This window comes from Hylobates moloch, unplaced genomic scaffold, assembly GCF_009828535.3.
Source record: "Hylobates moloch isolate HMO894 unplaced genomic scaffold, HMol_V3 SCAFFOLD_48, whole genome shotgun sequence".
Classification (NCBI taxonomy): domain Eukaryota; kingdom Metazoa; phylum Chordata; class Mammalia; order Primates; family Hylobatidae; genus Hylobates; species Hylobates moloch.
In genome coordinates this window covers 792,735-802,433 of record NW_026652323.1, presented here as the reverse complement: position 1 = coordinate 802,433, position 9,699 = coordinate 792,735, and the positions used below count along the sequence as shown (strand labels likewise).

General features: G+C 36.4%; 1 pseudogene; it reads right to left on the bottom strand.

Moving 5' to 3' along the window:
• Positions 1 to 7,426: 7,426 nt before the first annotated feature.
• Positions 7,427 to 9,252, bottom strand: LOC116463667 (phosphatidylinositol 4-kinase type 2-alpha-like; annotated as a pseudogene).
• Positions 9,253 to 9,699: the final 447 nt, after the last annotated feature.

Genomic DNA, 9,699 nt, shown 5'->3' with positions numbered 1-9,699 from the left:
TCAGATATTCTTGGTTATCTTAAAGGTAATAACTAGAAAGCATAAAACCTTAGAGGTCAAGCAAATCTTGTAAAAATATTATTTGGAATGTAATGTAAATTCAGTGCATTAGTAATAATAATTGAGCATGTTTCCTTTCATTTTTAATTGCTATCTGCTTAGCATTATTATAATCATCCAAGAATAAATGAAGTCTGTGTATTATTTTCAGCCAAAAACGGTAGTAAAGAGACAAATTCAAGAAGCTTAACTTAATGTAAGTACATAGAATTTCATGCAGACAAAGGCATAAATGCAACCAAAATCACAGATAGAGATGATACATATGTTTTGAGAAGCTTACTGAGCTATTTGATTGGAAATAAAAGTTTTTTTAGAAGAGGTTTCTTTCAAATAACTTTGTTAATTTTTCAGTTTTGGATTGCAGAAAGCATTCATTTATTTTTTTATCATGATTCCTATCTTTAATCAGTAATAATTCAGTTACTTTAAGGTTAGAAAAGGTTTAGTTAATTTATTAACTTTTGATCAGTGTGATGTGTTTTCTTTCTAAAGTTCTTTACATTCTTTAGCAGAAATCAAGGCGAATCAAAGGTTAATACTTTTCAGGACTTAAGATTTGGAACAGTCAGTGTGCAAATAACTGACATATTTATATATCTGTCTGAAGTTAAAACCCAGAAAGATTTATATAGGAACACTAGCCATGCATCAATTAATTACTAAATTTAAATATATGTTTTAACCTCTGATTATTTTATAAAGTATATTTGAATTAGCTTTAATTAATTGCGGCCACTAACAAATCTATTCAAGAAGTTGATTTACAGCTTTTAGGCTTAACAATGTAGTTACAATCAAAACTAAATGAGCGATAAATCAAGTTTATGTTTCCCAAATTCAATTGTTATGAAGACTGAGATGTTCTATTAGTCTCCTTATTATGCAAACATATGCTTTTTCCTTCTCGTTAAATTCAGTGGGTTGAAACTCTATATTGATAAATCATATTCCTGAAGTCTGAAATTACCCCTTAACCAGCCAGTTTCCTGTAATCTCAGCTCTTCCACTTAGCCAAACCTGCTGTTACAGTCATCCCTGACCTCTAATCACTGAACTCTTCTTAATCTGTTAGAATATAGAACCTATCTACATTGTCTTGATCCAACACATAATTGATGGACACCTGGGCTGATTCCCTCATGCCTCCCAAGATTGAATCAGGAAGAAGTCAAATCCTGAACAGACTCATTTCATAACGAGTTGTGAAATCGAATCAGTAATTTACAAAAAAGTTGGTGCATATATACCATAGAATAGTATAGAGCCATAAAAAAGAATGAAATCGTGTTTTTAGCAGCAACACAGATGCAGCTGGAGGCCATTATCAGTTCCACGGGGCTAGGGAGGCCTCACAATCAGGGTGGAAGACAAAAGCCGTATCTTACATGGCGGCAGGCAAAAGCGTTTTATTTATTTTTTATACTATGTAATTGAATTTTGAATGTACATTATCTGATTAAGAATTTAGAATACTGCCAGGTCTTTCAGAATCTCTTAATGAGAATGATAATGTCATACTATTCATGCTGATAATTTAAGTCTATTGTTCATTGCCACTGAAACTCTTTCTCATCCCCTCAGAATGGATATACTTTCCATTACTACCACTGATGTTTATTTGAACAGCTTATTTAAGTTCTATGTTCTGAATTGCTTGCAAGGAAGAAAATACCTAGAACATTTTTAAAGACTCTGGAGTCACTCTGAAGTCTTTTTGGATTGAGATGGGGAATAAGTACATAAAACATACAGACAGACAGATGCATACCCTTAACTTCATTTTGAAAGATACAAAGTTCTGTAACATTTACTGTGACTCTATCATATATTAGAATAAAGCATTATTTTTTCTCCACCAAAGAACTATATATAAATATATTTATATAAACAAAATGTATAGCATTGCTGCAGACAGTAAAAAAAAAAAAAAAAAAGAATATAGAACCTAACTGACTTTATTTCCCTCCCAGGCCATCCTGGACCAATCTCATGGTTAATCACCTCAGTGACTTTCTCCCTACTACTTTCCATCTATTCAGTCCCTTTACCTTCTGCTGATGACCTCTCCTTGGCAGTGCCAAAATGTTGACCAGTCTAATCATCTCACTTTTCCCTGGGCTGAGAAGTGCTGCTGGAAAAACCTTATGTTCTCTTTAATTATATCTATTATACATTTACGATAGCAGCTTTGCTTAAGCACTGAAGCAACTCAGCAATTTTTCTTTGTTTGGCCTTTCTTTCTCAGCCCCCTTTCCTTATTCACGTAGCAGCTATTCTAAACTTTGAGAACTAACTTCAAATCTTCAACCATATCTTCAACCCAGGTAATTCTCTCTCACAGTACACAATATAATCTATTTTATTGAGACAATACTGGTCAGCAAAGATGGACTTTTTAGAACCTAGAGGACTTTCATTAAAAGCAGTGAAACTTAAAGTATGGAATTTAAAAATACACGCAGGAGCTTAGTGTAATCCCAGGCTGGAATGTTGACTGACAAAATGATCTAACTATATTACAAATTTGTGAAACAACCTCACTGAAGGAGGTAGAGGGAAAAGGTGCTGACTTCAGTGACTTTATAAATGAGAGGAGTCTAAAAGGCCAGAAACAAAAGAAACTGTACATAGACAGTGTAATATACTTGATAAAGTAGCTTACCAAAGATTTAAATGTTATAAGTCTGTTACAGCTATAGATATATATAGAATATGAACAATTGAGTAAATTGATTATAGATCGCAGGGTGTATGTCTCTCACTATTTGAGTGGAAGGTTACAGATAAGAGGGAGAAGAAGGGTAGAATGATCTATGAGGTAATGTATTGCAGATTGAGACATCAGTATGAGCTTATGTCTAGCTTAATCTAGATATATATGGTTACATACAAGTGAAATATACATATGTGTATACATATACATATATACATGTGTATATATACACACACATACACATATATACAAACACACACATACACATGTATACATATACCAGGGACACATATTCTTCACTCCATTTTCCTCTGAGTTTTGATATGAGTAAAACTTTCCTAGGAAGAACAATAGGAGAAGCATATTCTAGACAGAAAGAACCAATAATATTGAAAGTTGACATCATAACCTTCATTTATTCACCTCCCATCGTCTCATCAAACTGCCATAATCTAATTTCTAGAAACACTGTTCTAATACACATTTTCTTTCAGTGATCGTTTATTATTTAGTAATTACCAGATTTCATGAATTATTTTTAGTCCTAAATCTACCTGACCTCTTAACTTCATTTGGCAGTATTGATTATCCCTGTGTGTATGTGTGTGTGCCTGTGCGTGTGTGTGTGTGTGGAAATCCTAGTTTATCCATTGTTAACAATTTTGCGTATTTTTCTTTGCTGTAAATAAGAATGTTTACAAAATTTTGAGTATATTTTCTCTTTGAAAAATATTATCTTATTTTCTGGACTCTAAAAATCACCCATTTTCTTATCATTTCCTATTTAGGTGGAAAAAGTTCTTACGGTGAGAGAGGATTTTCTAATTTCTCCAAATTTAAGTAGACTTTTTCTTTAATCAACAAATTATCTAATATATTAAATAAAATCAGAATGTCTTAAGTTATAAAAGAGTTGGTGTAACTTTATTATAGTGTAATAATTTTAATATGTGCAGAAATCACATATTTGAATTATAAGATTTTTATTGGAATTTGCTAACATAATTTGGAAGAATTAGTATATCAAATAAGGTGTAGAGGGATGCTATCTCACTTTCAACAATGTCATAACAACATTCATTTGACTTCATAAAAAGGAAGGTCCATTTGCCCTCTCTTTACAACTATCTAATAAAATGAGCCCTATACTTAAGTTCTCTATTTTGCTCTTTTGTAGGCTAGAAATTATTGCATAGAAATATGGCAGAATTGCTCTGTATCCCTGAACTAATCAATGCAAATAATTTTCTCAACGACCTGTAGGCCGATGGGATTACATACTTGCTTTCTTTGCCATAAGTGTGTCCTGTACTCTTTCTGGAGTGATAAAACCTGACACCCTTAATCTCCATTAGATTATTCCTACACTTCCTCACTATCACTAGACAAAGTGGGAAAGGAAAGGATATTTCCAATGCTTTCATTTTAATTCTCTATGGTGAGTTTTTGTCCTTTGTGTAGTGTCTATTTGGCTGGAGTAAAAACAATATGTTGATTTTTACTTTGAAATTAGGAAAACAGTCTTGGGAGAGATAAATATTTCTATCTATGCTTCAACTCATTGTTTTTTGCATACCTCTCCTGATTATTTGATCTTTTTTCTAATATTAAATATAATGTCTTCTTTCATTTTGTCACACAGCACTTGCCAACTCAGTATCTCCAAAACCAAATATTTTATTTCTATTCTTCCCACCCCCCCAGCAAAACAAAATTGAACCATTCAAAACACTCTTTTGTCTCATCTATTCCTATTACAACCAATTGCTACACCATGTTGAGCAAATTTGTTGCTTTGATATAAGATATGTTTAAGGACAGGGTATGGTACTGAGTCACCACTTAGCAAACATGACCCTTCTGGGTTTACTGGTGTAATAAGTGAAAACAGACACTGAGTATCACAAAGAATATTATATAAGCCTTGAAAGGCACTTCATGTCTCAGGAATAGGTGGTGCAATGTTTTAAATACAGTTCACAGGGGTAAGTTTTTTTTTCTTTTTCCTTTTCTTATTTTTTTTTTTAGAGACGGGGTCCCACTATGTTGACCAAGCTGATCTGGAACTCCTGGACTCAAGTGATGCTCTCATCTCAGCCTCCCAAAGTGCTGCAATTATGGGCATGAGCCACCACACCCAGCCCACAGGAGTAAGTTTTAACAAAAATCTATATATTTCCAATTCTCCACACATTGCTACATCATTGACAATCATGACTCATTTAAACCCATCTCCTATTACTATATTATACCATACAGCACTGTGGTACATTGATCATCATTCTGATTCTTCTTGCCTTCTCTAAGTCATCTTCCAGTGACCTGTAATAAAGTGGGTTAAGTCTATATCCCTATCCCCATTAACTTTGAGCTTCAGTTGGACAATATAATAAATAGTAGCAGATATTATATGAACAGAGTCTGCACATGTGTCTGTGTAGTTTGTCCTGACTTCTTGGATATCTGCCACCTGTGAGGAGAATAGCATGACTTGGGTAACTGCTAGTCCAAGGAAAATGAAGATGCATTGAAAAAACCTGAATCTAACTCAGCCTGCAGCTCAACCCAACTACCTGATAAGCCTGAGGCAGAGATGCCCCAGATAAACTGCAGATCTGTGGACATTATATATGTGTGTGTGTGTGTGCTATATTACTTTATTTTTCTGAATTTTTTACATAATTGGGGGAAAAATGATTGATACTATGATATATAGATAATGTACTATGCTATATTATATAGAGAACATATATGAGCTAGATTATTACTTTTCTGAATTTTTCACATAATTGTCAAACTTTATTCAACTGTTTAATTCTAATTGAAATTTTGCTGTTTATCATGCATATACAGGAAATTGAGCAAAGCTAAAGTGTACAGATAAAATTTTCATAAAGTGAACATATCCATGTAGCTCTGCAATTGAAATTTAACATAAGAACAAGAGGGAAAATAAGCCTGTATGTGCATGATTATTAAAGATTCTCAAGTTTCTTAAGGTCTGAGCCTGGAAATGAGCAGAGTGTAATTTCTAACATTTTTTAACCTTTATGTCAGTTTCAGGGGTACACGTGCAGGTTTGTTATACAGGTAAATTGCCTGTCATGGAGATTTGGTGTACAGATTATTTCATCACCGAGGTAATTAGCGTAGTACCCAATAGGTAACTTTTCAACCTTCAGTCTCCTTCCATCCTTCACTCTCAAGTAGGCCCCAGTGTCTATGGTTGGCTTCTGCTGTATTTGGTTTTTTGCTCTTGTGTTAGTTCACTTAGGATAATGGCCTGTGGCTCCATCCATGTTGCTGTAAAGGTCACGGTCACTTCCTTTTTTATGGCTGTGTAGTATTCCATAGTCTTATATGCACCATATTTTCTTTATCTAGTCTACCATTGATGGGCATTTAGGTTGATTCCATGTCTTTGCTATTGTGAATAGTGCTGTGATTAAAATACATGTGCATGTGATCATAGCAAAGCAATATATATGTTTCTGTGTATATGCCCAATTATGAGATTCCTGGGTTGAATGGTACCCAATTATGAGATTCCTGGGTTTTAAGTTCTTTGAAAAATCACCAAACTGCTTTCCACAGTTGCTGAACTAATTTCCATTTCCACTGGCAGTATATAAACATTCTTTTTCTCAGCAATCCTCCAGTATATGTTACTTTTGACATTTTAATAACATTCATTCTGAATGGTGTGAGATGGTATCTCACTGTGGTTTTGATTTCCATTTCTCTAAAAATTAGTGGTGTTGAGCAGTTTTTCATAAGTTGTTGGTGTATGAAAAAATACAGAAATAAAAAATGATTGATACTATGTATAGAAAATAACTTTGGGTGTGCAGACAAGCAGTTGGGACTGACTGGAAGAAAACAGACTAGTCTGTATGTCTTTTGAGAAGTGTCTGTTCTTGTCTTTTGCCCACTACTTAATAGGAATTTTTTTGTTGTTAATTTGTTTAAATTTCTTATAGATTCCGAATATTAGGCCTTTGTTAGATGGGCAGTTTGCAAATATTTTCTCCCATTCTATAGGCTGTCTCTTTACTCTGTTGGTAGTTGATTTTGCTGTGGAGAAACCCTTTAGTTTAATTAGATCCCACTTGTTTTTGTTGCAATTGCATCTGGCATCTTTGTCATGAAATATTTGTCAAGACTTGTGTCCAGAATGGTATTTCCTAGGTTTTCTTCAAGGGTTTTTATCCTCTTAGATTTTAAATTTAACTCTTTAATTTAGCTTGAGTTGATTTTTGTATATGATGTAAGGAAGGTGTGCAGTTTCAATCTTCTACATATGACTAGCCAGTTATGCCAGCACCATCTACTGAATAGCGAGTTGTTTCCCCATTGCATGTTTTTGTTGACTTTGTTGAAGATAAGATGGTTGTGTATATGCAGTCTTTTTTGTTTGTTTGTTTGGTTTCTCTAACCTGTTGCATTTGTCTACGTGTCAGTTTTTGTACCAGTACCAGGCATCCCTGGCACTAAGAAGGGCCAAGGAGCACTCACTGTTCCTGACTGTGCTTCTCCTTGTGGGTAGGAAAGACCCAAGGGTGGTGGCAAGCAGAATGGGAGGGATCTTAAAGGTGCTGCTCTCCACTGGCTTCTCTGGAAATTGCCTGTCATGGAGATTTGGTGTACAGATTATTTCATCACCGAGGTAATTAGCGTAGCACTCCACTCTCCAGGCTTCCTCCCACAAGTCTCAGACAGTGCTTCCTTTGCCTGCCTCTGACTTTTGAAGCTCTGAAATCTCTGTGTGTAGGATTTGCTAGAAAACCGCTGGTGGGAATGGGCCATCTCATCTCAACAACCACAGGTGGCATCTGGACAAGGTGCAGGGGACTCTTGTCTTTCAAGGCCTGAGTCATATTTAGGATCTGACCCAGCATGATAGTAATCTGCTTATCAAACTGGTCCTTGTCAAAACCAATTTTTTTTTTTTTTTTTTGAGACAAGGTCTCGCTCTGTTGCCCAGGCTAGAGTGCAGTTGCCTGATCTTGGCTCACTGCAACCTCCACTTCCTGGGCTCAAGCAATCATTCCTCCTCAGCCTCCCAGGTAGCTGGGATTACAGGCACGCACCATGATACCAGGATAATTTTTACTTTTATTTATTTTTTTTGTAGAGACAGGGTTTCTCCATTTGCCCAGGCTGGTCTCCAACTCCTGACCTCAAGTGATCTGCCTCTCAAAGTGCTGGGATTACAGGCATGAGCCACCAGACTCAACCCAGGAGCTTTCCTGAAGAGTTCGCATAGGTCCTCTTCCAACTCCTTGAAGTTGGGTTGGATATCTTTGGAAGGATCAGATCTTTGAACTCCTAAGAGAATGAGACTTTTGTCCAGGGCAACCAGGCCCAATGCAAAGAATATTCCCTCCAGGAGTCAGGCTGCTTTTGTGGGAAGGCCAGCTCATTGTCTATGGCAGACACCTTGATAACAGTCTCCTTCACCATCATCCAGTCTGTGTGCTGAGAGCTAGAGCTATCCTTTGGACAGTCACATTTACCAGTTGTCATTGCCTCTGTCACTGTTGCATGTGATGTGATCCAGCACCACCAGCGGCTGGAACTGCAGCAGTAGTTGCTGGTTAATGTTCTCAGGGAGCGGTTCTGCTTCAAAATGCCACAACCAATAGTCTGAATCTTTGTAGCCTTCAATGAAGAGCTGGAATGAGCCAACCTTTGGTGGGTTGCCTGATGGGGTTAATCCACTGCCCAACTTTTGACACTTTCTCTAGCACAAGCTGCTTGCCCCTGGACATCACTCTGTCAATGGCACTAGAGTTAAATGTCTTACTGGACAGGTATACTACCTTTGTGAGGAGTACAATGTTGCATTCTAGTTTTCGGTCTACCAGTTGCCCTCTGCCTCTGAGAGGTAACCCCAGTTGAGGACAAGGTATGCGCCATGGCCAAAACAGCAGGGACAGCACAGCTTCTGCAACCACTCGATCCACTTGGGATTAAGTTGCCCATAGGGGATCTTCATTCTTGGATTTGAGGACAACAGTGATCTTTTATTTACTGGCAAAAAAGGCAAAATGCATATATTAATATTGTTAAGTCTTCAGAATTATTTTCTTATCCAAAGCGGCTAGCAAGAGGCCTCAGTTATCAGTCTTCTCTGTCTCTGCTCCCCTGGAACCCCAGCCTCTGAACAACAAAGAAGCAACAGCAATGGGCTCACAACTCAGAGAATGATGGATGAGTCCATTGTAACCCTCCAGAACCCCATGAGGGTCCTTGACAAGTAGCTTCTGCTGGAGCCCTGGTAGATGGGGCCTGGGAAAGATGATTCGCTTAATGGCCAGTTCTGCCTGCCGCACTGCAGCCTCAAACTCAAGGTCCTCCAGGAATTAATTCAGCTCCTGGTGGGCCTGAGCATTGGGTGCTGCCGCAACAAACCCTGGACCTGTCCCACCATGGTTTGGATATGGAAAAATTCTTCCTGCAGAAATACTGGTCATGTTTTTGGCCTCTGATGACATTATTTTTTTCTTGCAACAATCCATTTTGTACTACAGTACTGTGTTAAAACAAAATGAGTCCACATGTGCACCTGTATAACACATCCTTTATAACATTAATATAACATTTATCATATTGTTGTTCATAAATTCAAAAATTCTCTGAAAGCTTTTAAGCTATTTTAAGTTCCCTGTTATTAATGCTGTGTCCCTATTTTCTTCTCCAGTGGTTATCTGTAATAAAGACATAATTTTTTTCAATTGGATGGAATTAATTCCCCTCCAGTAATTTTTTAATTTAAGTTTTTTAGATTAGAAAATACTAATTTTATCTTTAACAATTGCATTTTAGGGTGAAAAACAATTACTAAGTAAGAAGACTAAAAAGATTGTTAGGGAGAAGATGAAAAACATATCCTATTAAGAAACAAGCAAAATTACAGTCAT